Source organism: Petaurus breviceps, unplaced genomic scaffold (genome assembly GCF_028583685.1).
Source record: "Petaurus breviceps papuanus isolate PSGF00001 unplaced genomic scaffold, PetGlider_PUasm1.0 151, whole genome shotgun sequence".
Lineage (NCBI taxonomy): Eukaryota > Metazoa > Chordata > Mammalia > Diprotodontia > Petauridae > Petaurus > Petaurus breviceps.
Genome location: NW_027185712.1, coordinates 3,800,456 through 3,816,798, shown reverse-complemented (window position 1 = coordinate 3,816,798; position 16,343 = coordinate 3,800,456). Strand labels below are relative to the sequence as shown.

Here is a 16,343-nt window from a genome sequence, read left to right as displayed (position 1 = left end):
TCTTAAAAAGTAATGCTTTACTTTTAGTCTGAGATCTCATGTCCTCTCCAAAATCTGTATTCTTTCCCTTTCTACCTTTCTTTTTCTCCCAACTTACAAACATCCATCCATTGGATCCCACTACCTAGGAAAAAAAGCTTACTCATGAACCTGGTGTTCCCTTTCACTAAGACCCTATGGGATATGGGCAGACTGCTACATATTTCCAAGATGGCTTGCATTTCAGAAATAATGCAAAGTATATACTCTTAGATAAATATGAATGAAAAAAGGAATCACAAAGAAATAGATGGAGAAATTGAGGATGTTTATCCTGAAGGGGATAAAAAAGAAGAGGGAAGGTCATTTGATATCTGTCTTCAAAAAGAAAGCTACTTTGTGTATATCATTGTGCTAGCCACCTGGCATCTAAAATTTCCAAATAAAACTGTCCTTTTCCTCAATGACTTTGAAAGTTTTGCAGAATGCCTGACTTATATTATTTCAATACATCTTCTTAACATCCCTGTGTGCAAAGTATGGAATGGAGTTATCACCATTATAAAATGGAGAAAGGTGACAACCCAACCCAAGTTAGGCTAAGTGATAAGTGATTTCCCAAAGGTCATATAGCTAGTCATTAATTGAGTTAAGAACAGAATTCAGATTTCCTAATTCCTGGTTTATGCTTTACCCATCCATGTTCCCTCTGAGACTCCACATTCTGACTGTGTGTGTGTTTGTATGCAATCCACTCTTCTCTCCAACCCATTTTTTCAGTATCACATATAATCATTTGTGAATCTGTTCCCCAACTGATAGATACACCTTGAGATCCACATTTTTTGCTACCACAAAATGAGTAACTGAAAATCTATTTATCTACATAGCTATCTACCTATAAACATACATATGTACACATAAGCCTTTTTCCATTGTCATTGACTCTTTGGTATTTTAGGCTTGTTAGTGGCATAGCTAGATTAAAAAAAAAGTGTATTTCTGAACATCTGTGCAGTTTGGGACTGGATAGAGGAAGTATTTTTTTTTCACTTTAACTTTCTTTACCATTGTTCTTTTGAAATCCACTTTCAAATATTTATTGGAGTTTATGTGAGAAAGTTAGAAATCTTTATCATTTTTTATACCACTATCTTAACTGGAGAACTCAAAAAGTTGTTTTTACAATCTGAAAGGATTCTCCATTTATTTCATTCAATCAATATTTCCTAAGGATTCAATCAGTCAATAATTATTTATTAAGAACTTACTGTGTGCCAGGAACAGCTATTCTGAGCCTAGTTATGTGATTGTTTCTGTATCAGATCCAAGAGAAGAAAAAGGCACCTTTGCACTGAAATAATTTCTAGACAAGGAAAAGATATGGAAGAGAGAACAGAAATACTAAAAGTGACATTGAGTAAAATTATAGTTTAGCTCTAAAATTTGATTATCCTATAATTTAGAGTTGAAAGAATACATAAATTTACATCTGGGTAAGGCTGACACCAAGTCAGAGGAAGTGCTAACGGTACAATATGCATTCAGGAATGAGAGGAAAGTGTCTGTCCCAAGATATCACAGTCACTCCATAGTCACTGTTCTAAAATGATGTAATAAGCAGATATTATACCTTGAAGGGCCATCTGAGATCACCCAGGCCAGTGCCCTTAAATTGCATAAGGAAAAAAAAATCACTGAATCCAATAGAAATAAAGTGATTTTCTCAAGGCCATGCAGTTAGTTAGCAGGAGAATTAAGAATGTTGAGTTTTTTCCTTTTAAAAAAATGATATATTCATCTATGTATATATTAATTATGTTTTGATCCATAAAAACCTCAAATGTACTCCCTTATAAAGTATATTCACTGAAAAAGTTAATAAATGTTAACAAAAAGAAAGGATGTGTCCTTTAAATTTCAGTGTTGAGGTTAATAGTTTGTTAAAAATCAATCAAACAAATGAACAAAAGAAAAAAACCTGGAAATTGTAATGGACTGCAAACAAACCAAAAAAAAGGAGACAACAGTATGACGTGGTCATACAAACATGTGTTATATTAAAAGAGGCTTAACAACCAGGTATCACAAAGTGGTAGAGGTTAGAATAGCATCTCATAGCTAAAAAAAATGTTATTAAGTTATTCACCACCAAACAATCATAAAATAGCACCCTAAAACAAATCATGGAACAGCAGAATCAGTAAAAAGATGGGGTGAAATAATCAATGAGCCTAAGGCATTCAGAAGATTGGCAAGAAAGGTCTTTCTCAATCAGGTAAAAGTGAAATACAATGCAAGATTGGAAGGCAGCAAGTCAGAAGCAAGGCCCATATTAACAAACCAGGGGGAGATACTAAGCCCTGGCAAAGACAAATACCTAGTCCCCACAGGCACCTCGGCATAGCCAGGAAAATGGACAGACTCCAGATGTAAGAACCAGTACATGCTTCAGCATAACCCCAGGCAGATGCTGACCCTACAGGTACCTAAGTAAATAGGTAGGTGCCAACACTAGGCCCTATCATGTGCTTTGGCATAGGCCCAGGAAAACAGGCAGCTTCAATCAGTCAAACCACTACTTGCTGCAATGTAGACTTGTGAAATGCAGAAACACTGCAATTGCCTCAGCACATGCCAGACACAAGCATTAGGAATCCAGGTAAGCTACCAGACCCCTATAACTTCCAGCACTTCCAGCCACCCCCCATCCAAGGCCTTCAGTGTAGCACCAGATGTAAGGTCCCACTTAGGCCTAAAGGCAACATCAGTGCAGCATCAGACAAACAACCAGGTGCTGGAACAAGAAGCCCGAGACAGTGTCCTCTCCACTACAGGAGCAGATTTCAAATTTAAAAGGAAAGGGAAAAGGCCACAAAAAATAAGCAAATCAATAATAATAACAAAGAATCTAATCATAGAAATTAATCAAGACACAAACTTAGAAGAGGACAATTATGGCAAAATATCTATGAGAAAAACTTCAAAGAAAAATTGAAAGTGGTCTCAAGCCCAAAAGAACTCCTAGAAGAGCTCAAAAATCAGTTTAAAAATCATATAAGAGAGGCAAAAGAAAAATGGGAAAAAGAAATGAGAGTGATGTAAGAAAATTAGGAAAAAAGAATCAACAGCTTGGAAAACTGCTTAAAAATTAGAATTGACCAAACGGAAAAGGAGATACAAAAATCAACAGAAGAAAACAACTCTTTAAGAAGTATAATTAACAAAATGGCAAAGGAAATGCAAAAGCTGAGAAAAATAACTCCTTAAAAGTTAGAATTTGTCAAATGGAAGTTGATGAATATGAGATATGAAGAATCAATCAAACAAATTCAAAAGAATGAAAAAGTAGAAGAAAATGTAAAATGCCTTATTAGAAAAACAAGTGACCTGGAAAACAGATTCAGAAGAAACAATGTCAGAATCATTGGACTACCTAAAAACCATAATGAAAAAGAGAACCTGGATAGCATCTTTCAAGAAATTATCAAGAGAAACCACCATGATATCCAGGAATGAGAGGCCAAAATAAGAATTGAAAGATCAACCAATTTCTTTCTCAAGAAAGATATCCCAAAATAAAAAGTCCAGGGAACAAGCTAAAATACAGAAGTATCTGTTCAAGAAAAAAAAATGTTGCAAGTGAATAGAAAGAAAAAATTCAAATATCAGGGAGCCACAATCAGGATTACACAGCACTTAGCAACTACCATATTAAGGAACTGGAGGTCATGAAACATGAAATCCTGGAAGTCAAAGGAGTTAGGACAACAACCAAGAATCACCTGCCCAGAAAAATGTAGCATAATACATCAAGGGAAAAAATGTTCTTTCAATATTGAAATAGAAGAATTTCAAGCTTTCACAAGGAGATCAGAACTGAACAAAACTTTTGAACTCCAAAGTCTAGACCCAAGAGAATCCCAAAAAGGGAAAAGAAAACATAGGAATTCAATGGAACTGAATAGTTTACTTCCTTACATGGGAAGGTGATACTTGTAATTCTTAAAAATTGTACCACTAATGTACAGCTAAAAGGAATGTGCATAGAGGATATGGGCATAAGGTAAATTTGAAGGAATGACATAAAAATAAATAAGGGATAAGAAAAGAGTATACTGGGTACAGAAGGAAATGAGAGGTAGAATGAGGTAAATTATTTCACAAGGAGAGGTGCAAAAAACCTATTACATGGGAGGATTAGTGAAGTGAACATTACTATCATCAGTATTGGCTCAAAGAGGGAATAATATATACAATCATTTGAATACAGAAATCTATTTTACCCAACAGGAAAGTAGGAGGGGAGTAGATTAAGTAAAGGAATGAGGGGACTGATAAAAGAGAGGGCAGATTGGAGGAGGCAGTAGAGAGTAGCAAAACATGTCAAGGAAGTAAAGGGTGAAAAAAGAGGGCAAACAAGAAGAAAAACAAGATGAAGGGAAATACACAGTTAAAAATTATAATCATGAATGGGAATGGGATGAACTCTCCCATAAAACAGAAGCAAATAGTAGAATGGATCAAAAACCAGAATCCTAACATATGTTGTTTACAAAACACACTTGAATCAAAGAAACATACACAGAGTAAAGGTAAGGGGCTGGAGGAGAATCTATTAGCCTTCAACTGAAGTTAAAAAAAAAACAACAGGTGTAGCAATCCCAATCTCAGACAAAGCAAAAGCAAAGATAAACCTAATTAAAAGAGAAAAGGAAGGAAAGTCTATCTTGCTAAAAGGTACCACAAACATTGGAGTAATATCCATACTAAACATATATGCACTAAGTGGTACAGCACCCAAATTCTTAAAGGAGAACTTAAGTGAGGTACAGGTTGATGACCAAACAAAAAATAGAGAACATCATGAATTGTAAATTAGATAACTTTGATTATATTAAATTAAAAATCTTTTGCTAAAACAAAACCAATATAACCAAAATTAGAAGGAAAGCAGAAAGAGGGGAAAAAAGCTTTGCAGCAAGTTTCTCTGATAAAGGCCTTCTTTCTCAAATATATAGAGTTGAATCAAACTTATAAGAATATAATCAATTCCCTAATTGAAGAATGTACAAAGGATATGAACAGGCAGTTTTCAGATGAAGAAATTAATACTATCTATAGGCATGTGAAGAAATGCTCGAAATTACTTTTGATCAGAGAAATGCAAATTATAACAACTCTGAGGTAACACCTCATTCCTATAAGATTGACTGATATGACAAAAAATGGAAAATAACAAATATTGGAAAGTATGTGGGAAAACTGAGACACTAATGAATTGCTGGTTGAGATAATAACTGATCCAACCATTCTGGAGAGCAATTTGGAACTATGCCTAAAAGGCAACTGAAATGTCCATACCTTTTGATCCAGTAATGCCACTATGAGGTCTCTGTCCCAAAGAGAACCAAAAAAAGGGGAAATGACAAAAATGTGGAAAAATATTTAAAGCAGCCCTTTTTGTGATGGCCAAGAATTGGAAAATTGAGGGGATGCCAATGTAATGGTAAAGTAAATTTGAAGATCTTGCCTGCCCCTTAATAAGCCTAAGGGAATTTGAAGACCTTCCCTGCTTTGAAAATAAACTCTGCCCCCTAATAGGCTGAATGTAATCACATGGAGCTTGTGGTAGGAGGAGTTTGCTGAAGGGTGCTGGGAGTCAGAGCCTGCTAGATGGTTGTGAGGAGAAGACAATTCCATGGGAGACAGGCTTGTGAGTAAATATTAGTCTTGTGATGGTTTGTGTGGAGGCCAAAGTATGCTATAGTTCTCTGTGCTATTGTGGCTTATTAACTTCCTTCCTACTATGATAGAACTGGCTTACTGGTTTGGGGATTCAGTGTCTTGGTGTTTGAATAAATGTTTTACTTCTGCCTTCTATATTAATAGTCTGTTATATTTTGTGATGGAGTACCATGAAGGTATATTTATAGTGACTGTGTGTGCTATGGATATTGCACTGGCACCACATTTGGTGGGGAGGATAGGATTAAAAGATATCAGACATATATTTGGAGACAGAAGAGATTTAGAAGAAGAAATTTCTGTCCCAGAATGGGAGGATTTACCTTACTCCTCCCTAGTAAGGGAGTAGTCTAAAAGTATGGGGTTCTGTGAAAATTGGGAACAGAGGCTACAACAGGGACAACCTAGAGATTTAGAAACATGTTTGCAAAGAATACCATTAACATCTGGAAGAGAGTTGGAGTCAATGTGTAGAAGGGGCTGGGCTTTACTAACAGGTTACTATATTATGTGTAAAAGCAGAGATAAGCTCTTACAAGAGAAAACCTAAATGTATAGGAAGTTGACTGAGTTATAGTATTCAAGCTCTCCTTTAGAAGAGCAAGCTAGATCTCAGGTGGTAGAAGAGAGGGCTGTTGTGAATTTGTTTCAGAAAAAGAAGCAGAAAAGTAACAGGAGGAAAGTTTATAGAGTCTTGATAAAGACTGAGCCTAGTTGCCATGATGACAACTGTAAGGAGAATGTCTGGGAGGCAAGTGATATAATGTTAAAGGATGAAGCTTTTATAAGGACAGAAACTCACCCTGTACTGAGAAGAAAGCAGAACAATCAGGGAGGACAAACAGAGTTCAGGGAGATATTTGAGGTTTTAACTCAACAAGGGATTACTGATATATTAAGCAGATTCACCCAAAGGATGGGAGAATTCTTTGTGTCTTTGTTGGTGAGAATCAGTGATGAAAGGATTGAAGGAGTATGGGTAGATAGTGTGAACTGCTTGAAATTTATAGGTATTTGTTGGAATCCTTTTGTCCAGCAAACTTTTAAAGATTTCCTCACAAGGCAAATGAGCTCAGGTTACAACCAAGGATCACCTATCCAGAAAAACTGAACATATTCTTCCAGGCAAGAAGATGGTCATTCAATATAATGGATTTCCAGACCTTCCTGATGAAAAAGCCAGAGCTCAATGGAAAATTCAACCTCCAATTATGAGATGCAAGAGAGACATAGAAAGGTAAATAAGGAAAACATACATACACACACACACCCTGTTATTTAATAAGAGTTAACTGTTTGTAGACAAATAGAGGGTGTGGGTATAAATTACACAAAATGACAATTAAAAAATTATTAAGGGCTGCAAAGGGACTGCAATGGAAGAAGAGGAAAGAATGAAGCAGAAAAGGGTAAATTATGCCACACAAAGAGGCATAGAAACAATATAGTAGAGGGAAAGAAGGGGGGGAGATGAGCATTATATGAGCTTTTCCCTCATTGGTTCTGGTGCAAAGAGGGAATAACACAACCAGTTAAGTATAGGACTCTTTTGAGAAGAGACACAAAATGAATCGTAAGAGAGGGAAAGAGTGGAGAGAGAGGAGCATTGCATGAGATCTGTACTTGTCAATCTTGGTTCAAGGAAGAAATAACATACTACATTAAGTATAAAAATCTATCATACCCAGTGGGGCAGGGTCAAGGGTCACACGCAGCCCCGCCCTGACCCCGGCCGGTCCCTCCCAGGCCCTCACTCCATGTGCTATTTCTACACCAAGGTGACCCGGCCCGGGCTCTGGGAGCTCCGCTTCCCCTCCGTGGGCTACGTGGACGATCAGCAGTTCGTGCTCTGTGACAGCGTGGATGGAGGGGGTGGGGCGGGAGGACCCTGAGTCCTGGGAGCAGCAGACACAGAACTCCAGGGCGAACACACAGGTGTACCTAGTGAGCCTGGAGACCCTGCAGCACTTCAACCAGAGGGCTGGCGATGTCCACACCCTCCAGCTCATGTACGGCTGCGAGGTGACTCCCAAGCGCCGAGCGCGGCTTCAGGCACGGCTTTGAACAACAATGGGCAGGACTACGTCGCCCTGGTGACAAAAGACCTACGCTTGGATGGTGGTCATGCCCCAGCGGTGAACACCAAGCGCAAGAGGGAGGCGGAGAGGAGCTTCGTGGAGGGATGGAAAGTGTATCTGGAGGAGATGTGTGACTTAGCTGAAGAAGTACCTGGAGATGGACAAGGAGACGCTGCAGAGGGCAGGTGACCCGCCACGCAGCCCCCCATGGGGAGGTGACCCTGCGCTGCCGGCCCCAGAACTTCTACCCCTCTGAGGTCTCCCTGACCTGGCTGGGGGATGGGCAGGAGCAGCTCCAGGACATGGAGTTCATTGAGACCAGGCCCAGAGGGGACGGCACCTCCCAGAAGTGGGCAGCTGTGGACGTGACCCTGGGCCAGGAAGGGGATTACACCTGCCGAATTCAGCACGAGGGGCTGCCTGAGCCCCTCACCCTGCAGTGGGAGCCACCCTCCCCACCCATCTGGTACACTGTTGGGGGCACTGCGGCTGGCGTTCTGGACCTCCTCCCTGCAGTCATTGCTGGAGTTGGGATCTGGAGGAAGAAGAATTCAGGTGGAAAACAAAGTGTCTATGCTCCAGCTGCTGGCAATGACAGTTCCCAGGGGTCAAGCCAGAGCTTGAGAGAATTACCTGGTGTGGACCTGAGAAGGAAAACCAGTCTGCAGTCCCTGTGTTGTTCCTGTTGCTCTCTGGCTTCTCTCCCCAGCTTTGGCCCCTGGGATCCTCACTGGATTCTACTGGCCCAAGCCCAGGGCAGCATCCTCAGGGCCTCACGCTGTTCTCTGAGGCCTCCCTCCCTGCCTCCTTTCTTCCTGCCTGTCTCATTTTGCATGGGCCCCCCTTCACCCCTGATGCTGCCCTGACCTCTGGATCTCTGTCTCACTGCCAGAACAGCTTTTGAACCTTCAGCTTTTCTCCACAGTCCCAGCTGAGCTTCCTCTTGTGTGGGGGGTTGTGGGGGGAAGGATGTCAATGTGGAGATGTTCCAGTCATGTGGAAGGGAAAATAAAAGAAAGTTTGGAAGCAAAAAAAAAAAAAATCTATCATACCCTACAAGTAGTAGGAGGGGTGAAGGGCTAAGAAAGGGGCAGGGTGGTTAAAAGGGAAGAAAGAAGAAGTAAGGGGGAAGAGTAGGAAAAGGGAGGGATTCTGACAAGAAGGAGATACTGAGCAAGGTAGTGGTCAAAAGGAAAACTCTTAAGGAGGGGAAGAGAAAAGGGGGGGGAATAAAAGCATAAACAGGAGGGAATAGGATGGAGGGAAAGAGAGATAGTAATCATAATTGTGAATGTGAATGGGATGAACTCTCCCATAAAATGGAGGCACATAGCAAAATGGATTAAAAACCATAATCCTACAATAAGCTGTTTACAAGAAAAACATCTGAAACAGGAGGATACACATTGGGAAAAGGTAAAAGGCTGGAGTAAAATATATCATGCCTCAGCTAAAGTAAAAAAGCAGACAAAGCAAAAGCAAAAGTAGATTTAATTAAAAGGGATAAGGAAGGAAACTATATCCTGCTAAAAGGGACCAATCAGAAATGAAGAAATAACATTACTAAACATCTATGCACCAAGCGGTATAGCATCCATATTCCTAAAGGAGAAGTTAAGGATGTTAGAGGAAGAAATAGATAGCAAAATGTTTGTAACTTCAGTTTGTAAAATCAATTCATAAAACCAGTTTGTAAAATCACATTTCCCCCCTCCTCCCAGCCTCAGAGCATTAACTCTGCCCCTTCCCCCTGCCAGCTCTCTGCCTAGCAGCAATTCATGAACTGTTCATCTCTGCTTGGTAAAGTAACAAACTACACCTATGAATCCTTCACTAAACAATCTATAAACTTCTTAGCTTAGGCAAATATCTCCCCCTAGTATAATGGACAGCTGCACCTATGAATCCTTCAATGCACTATCTGTAAGTTAACTCCTCAGCCAATTAGGCACATCCTGAATCCCCATTAGTCTTGGTTCCCCACATCCATCTTGTCAAACATGACACTGATGAGTGGCAGACTAGGCACTTCTGAGTCAGCCCTGACTAGCTCACTTGGTGATGTTTTAAGCCTAAAACCACACCTCCAAGTAGCCCTCCTTGGGCTATTTCCCAGTGAATTATGGGCAATACCCCTGCACAGTAGAAAAAAAAGTATGCATTCCATTAAGTACTGAACACTCCTTAACTCCTCCCTAATACCACCCTTAATCACATAGTTAGCATAATTGACATCTGATTTACTATTGTAACTTTTATAAACTATACCTATGACTTCTTTAAGATTGCAGATTCCCTAAGAACTCATGCCCGCTGTAAAGCATAACAATAAACTTTTACAATCCTGACTTAAAAGATTGCTTGGGTCCTGTGAATTCATTCCAGACTGCCCAGCAGGGTCTCTTGTCATTGGAGCCCCTGAAACATCTATCACCCTCTCATCAGTGGGGGACTTCAATCTCCCCCTCTCTAAGCTTGATAAATCTGACCTCAAAGTAAACAAGAAAAAGTTAAGGAGGTAAACAGAATCTTAGAGAAGATAAATATGGTAGACCTCTGGAGAAAACGGAATGGGAATAAAAAGGAATATACCTTTTTTCTCAGTGGTATATAGCACATATACAAAAACTGACCATGTACTAGGGCATAAAAACCTCACAATTCAATGCAGAAAGGCAGAAATATTAAATGCATCCTTCTCAGATCATGATGCAATAAAAATTATATGTAATAAAGGGCCATGGAAGGACAGACTAAAAACTAATTGGAAACTAAGTAACTTAATCCTAAAGAATGAGTGGGTCAAACAAAAAATTATAGAAACAATCAGTAACTTCATTCAAGAGAATGACAATAATGAGACAACATACCAAAACTTGTGGGATAGAGCAAAAGCAGTTCTTAGGGGAAGTTTTATATTCCTGAATTCATACATAAATAAAACAGAGAAAATGGAGGTCAATAAATTGGGCATGCAATCGAAAAAGCTAGAAAAAAGAAAAAATAGAAAATCCCCAATTAGATATTGAATTAGAAATAATGAAAACCAAAAGAGAGATTAAGAAAATTGAATTTAAGAAAACTATTGAATTAATAAATAAAACTAAGAGCATTTACTATGAAAAAAACAATAAAATTGATATACCTTTGCCAATATGATAAAAAAAGAAAGAAAAAAAAACAAATTACCAGCATCAAAAATGCAAAGGGTGAATCTACCTCCAATGAACAGGAAATTAAAACAATAATCAGGAATTATTTTGCCCCATTGTATGCACATAAATTTGACAATATTAGTGAAATGGATGAATATTTACAAAAATATAAGCTGCCCAAACTAAATGAAGAGGAAGTAAACTACTTAAATAATCCCACGTCAGAAAGAGAAATTAAATAAGCCATCAAGGAATTCACTAAGAAAAAATCTCCAGGGCCAGATGGTTTTACTAGTGAATTCTACGAAACATTTAAAGAACAATTGACTCCAACACTTTACAAACTATTTGGGAAAATTAGAGGAGTCCTATCAAATTCTTTTTATGACACAAATATGGTACTGATACCTAAATCAGGAAGAGACAAAACAAAGAAAATTACAGAACAATTTCCCTTATGAATATAGATGACCTAAATTAAATTACATATTTAGTGCCATACCAATCAATCTACCAAAACATTACTTTGTAGAGCTCGAAAAAATAGTAGCAAAATTCATTTGGAATGACAAAAGGTCCAGAATATCAAGGCAATTAATGAAAAGAAATGCTAGGGAAGGTTGCTTAGCGGTACTAGATTTTAAAATGTATTACAAAGCAGCAGTCATCAAAACTACTAGCTACTGGTTAAGGAATAGAGTAGTGGACAAATGAAATAGACTGGGTACAGGAGACACAGCAGCCAATGAATATAGTATGTTTGATAAACCCAAAGACCCCAGTTTTGGGGATAAGAACACACTATTTGATAAAAACTGCTGAGAAAACTGGAACGTAGTATGGCAGAAATTGGTCATAGACCAATATCTAACAACATACACCAAAAGAAAGTTGAAATTGATGCATGATTTAGGTATAAAGGCTGATACTATAAACAATCTGGAAGAGCAAGGGATAGTTTACCTGTCAGATCTATGGAGAGGGAAAGACTTTATGACGAAAAAAGAATTGGAGAGCATCATAAAGCAAAAGTGACAATTTTGATTACATTAAATTGAAAAGCTTCTGTAAAAATAGAGCTAATGTCAACAAGATTAAGAGGGAAGTGGGAGATTGGGAAAGAATCTTTGCAAACAATGTCTCTGATAAAGGCTTAATTTCTAAAACATACAAAGAATTGAGTCAAATCTATAAGAATACAAGTCATTCCACAATTGATAAATGGTCAAAGGATATGAACAGGAAGTTTTCAGAGAGAAGAAATTAAAGATATATATAAGTATATGAAAAAACGCTCTAAATAACTGCTAATTAGACAAATGCAAACCAAAACAACTCTGAGGCACATTTCACTGGTCAGATTGGCTAAGATGACAAAACAGGAAAATGATAAATGCTGGAGAGGATGTGGAAAAGATGGAACACTAATGAATTTTTGGTGGAGTTGTGAACTGATCCAGCCATTCCGGAGAGCAATCTGGAACTATGCCCAAAAGACTATAAACAAATACGTACCCTTTGACCCAGCAATACCATTTCTAGGGCTATATTCCAAAGAGATCAGAGAAGTGGGAGGAGGACCTGTATGTACAAAAATATTTATAGCAGCTCTTTGTGTGGTGGCAAAGAATTGTCAATCAAGGTGATGCCCATCAATTGGGGAATGGCTGAACAAGTTGTGGTATATGAATGTAATTGGATGCTATTGTGCTGTAAGAAATGAGGAGCATATGGACTTCACAATAACCTGGAGAGATTTATATAAATTGATGCTGAGTTGTATCAGCAAGCACCCCAGCATCCCCAGGGTGGCTGCCAACACAGATTCTTAGATCTGCTTTGTTAAAGGAAAGCAACTCAAAATGGGTTAACAAGCTTACTTTAATCAGTCAAATATCTATCATTTACCTAGTTCAGGGGAAAAAGGTCAGCACCCCGAACTTCAGAGTATACAAACAGAATTATCAAGACAGAGAAACAGATCAAGTAGACAGGTTTCCAAACTGTCCAACCATTACATCCATACCAAATCAACATCTGGGTTTTTCAAACGGGGGGGGGGGGGCTCTCAACAACGGCTTCCCATAGTCTCATCTGATCAAATCACAGAACACTTCTCAAGGTGAGCCCTAAAGCAATGCCTCACATCAGGGATTATGTAGCCTTCTCCTAGGTCACAGAATATAACTACCCTCTTGACCCACTGCCCAATCACACAGCATCAAGGTGTGGGCATTCCTGAAAACCAAGCCTCCTACCACAGGCTCCATGTGACCACATTCAGCCTATTAGGAGGCAGAGTATATTTTCAAATCAAGGAAGGTTCTCAGAGTCTCTTAAGCCTATCAAAGGGCCTAGGGGCAGGGAAGATCTTTAAATTTGCATTTCCATTACATTAGTGAGAAGAGCAGAAGCAGGAGAAATCTCTACACAATCACAGACACAACATATGTGTGGCGACCAACCTCAAAAGACTGGGTCTCTCTCAGAAATGTAAGGTTATAAGACAACTCCAAAAGACTCATGACTGAAATAGATACCCATATCCAGAGAAAGAGATGAGTCTGACTGCAAAGTGAAACAAACTACTTAATCTCTTTCTTTTTCTTGTTGTGTTTCTTCTTTCCCATGGATCATTCCATGAGTTATAATCTTTCTGTACAAACTGACTAATGATTAATGTGAAGATATTTATAAATCCTATATTAAAGTGCATCCTGCCATGATGGGGGGGGGGGGAAGGAGGGAAGGAGAGGGAGACGGAGAAAAAATGAAACTCAAGAGACTGTAAAATGAAAGTAAATAAATTTAAAAAACAAACAAAAAATAAAAAACTAAAAATAAATCTTTTAAATATTTTCATATGGTAGGAGATAACAATACAACCAATCTGTTAGCTTCAGCTGTTGATGGATGCAATAAAATGAATCCCTCTGATTTTATGTGGCCTAGTAGAGAGAGACCCTGGTATTATCTTAGAGTCTGTATGAGAAAGTTAAAATAAGTTACGAATACTGCTATCGTGGTTGGAGATGCATATGTGTATCATGATATCCCCTTAGCAGTTCCTCATAGAAACATCATGGCGAAGACAGCTCCTCCTGCTTATAAGCATCTACTTCTGATTCTATTAATTGCTGAAATAGGAAACCCTCTTTGGAGATGCTGGATAAGATTTCATAGCTAAGTGACTTAGTAATATGTGAAAAAGATAAATTTCCTCAAGGGAGAAAAGTAAATGACCAGAAGATTCAAAGTCAGAATAGACTGCCAAGAAAAGAACTATTTACTGCTCTGTTGAGGGCAAGGGTTGATTTTAGAAGAACTGGTGGTATTCCAACTAATGAACTATATAAAATGTACCAAGATGAGGAGCTTAATGTCAGATGGAATAGAGAAGTGAGAACTACCACTACAGATCCTCCTGAACCATTGTATTCAAGTTCGTCATACCTGCAGGGAGAATAGGAAATTGGCCAACCCCCATTCAGATTAAGGAAATACACAGAGGAGATTGCAGACCCCATATCAATCTGACTATATATGGGGAAAATGGAACAAACATTGTGACCAGGGCATTGATAGATACTTGGGAGGAGGCCTCCTTTATTTATGGGAACCCTGACAAATTCAAGCATGGAACTCCTATTGCCATCACAGGACTTGAAGGGCCTGAAATGTCATCCAGACAAGTCAAACTAATGATAATTGCACAATTACCTAAAAAAGAATATACTGTGGTTATTGTACTCATTCCTGAATACATTATTGTAATAGATATGTTGAAAGGAATGACCCTAAGTTTACCTGAAGGAAGATATCAATTTGTAGTAAGGAAGATAGGATTTAATACAGATTAATGGGAAAAATAAAACTTAACCCAATCACTTTACCTGAACCTTCTGAAGTAATTACTTTAAAGCAGTATCTTGTGCCAGGTGGGCAAGATGAAATTACCAATACTATAAAGGAATATGTTGAAGCAGGAGTGTTAGTCTCTACAACCATACAATGGAATAATCCTGTCTGGCCAGTATGAAAATCAGATGGGACCTGGAGAATGGCAGTGGATTATAGACAAGTGAATAAGGTGAATCCTCCCTTGTATGCTGCTGTTCCAGATATCATCACCTTAAAAGAAAAGATCCAGAAATATGATGGGACTAGGTATGCAGTTATTGATGTAGCCAATACTTTCTTTACAATCCCAATAGACTAAACAATGGGACCAGTTTACTTTCACTTGGCAGGGCAGACAATATACTTTCATTTGCTTACCACAAGGATATCTGCATAGCCTCTTTATTTGTCACAGGATTGTAGCTGAATATTTGGATGAATTAAAGCTACCTGGTATATAGCTTATCCACTGCATTCATGATATTATGATACAGGGAAAAATGTAAAAGAAGTGGAGAAGAGTTTGACACTTTTGATTGAACATATGAAAAGCAAAGGGTGGGAAATTAACCCTGAAAAGATTCAAGCAACAACTCAAAATGTAAAATTTGGGGGTATACAATGGAATAAAGAAATGAGAGAGATTCTTCTGCAAGTTTGACAAAAGATTCAGGATTTTCCTGTCCCTACCAATAAAAAAAGAGGACAAAAAATTTATAGGATTATTTTAATTTGGTGACATTACATACCATATCTGGAACAGATTTTGAAAACTTTATTTAAAGTTACTTGGAAAAAAATATGTATTTGATACCTGAGCAGAGTGAAGATTTTGAAGAAGCCAAATCTGCTATACAATTGGTCCTAAATTTATGGCCAATGGAAAATGATCTGGTGGAATTACAATTGACTGTATTATGTGATAATGCAAACTGGAGTATATGGCAGAAAGTTGAAATGAACCTTTAGGATTTTGGTCCAGGACACTTCCTTCATCTGGAGTTCAACATCTTTTGAAAAGCAGTTGTTAGCTGTATATTGGGCTTTGACAAAGATTACACAACTGACTCTGGACCATGAAGTGATATTAAGGCTTGGAATCATGATTATGACCTGGGTATTGAGAACCCCAGCTTCTCACAAATTTGGACATGGTGAAAAGGCCAGCATAATTAAAAGGGAATGGTATGTTCAAAATAGAGCTAAAACAGGTAGAAGTGGAGTATCTGCTCTACATGAATCTATAGCAAACATCGATGCTGAGGGAGATAATACATCCCATGAACCAAAGCAATACTTGGTACAGTCCTTGGTAAAATGGACTAATGGATATGATGGATTAACTGAAGAAGAGAAGAAACATGCATGATTTACTGATAGGAAAGCAAAATATTTGAGCCATAAAAGACATTGGAAAGCAGTAGCCTATAACCCATTTACTAGGTGGACTTTGGAAAGTATTGGGATAGGTGGAAGTAATCAA

The 16,343-nt window shown here is 38.3% G+C and overlaps 1 pseudogene; it reads left to right on the top strand.

Moving 5' to 3' along the window:
- The first annotated feature begins 5,897 nt into the window (after nucleotides 1–5,897).
- Nucleotides 5,898–15,179, top strand: LOC138154141 (BOLA class I histocompatibility antigen, alpha chain BL3-7-like; annotated as a pseudogene).
- Nucleotides 15,180–16,343: the final 1,164 nt, after the last annotated feature.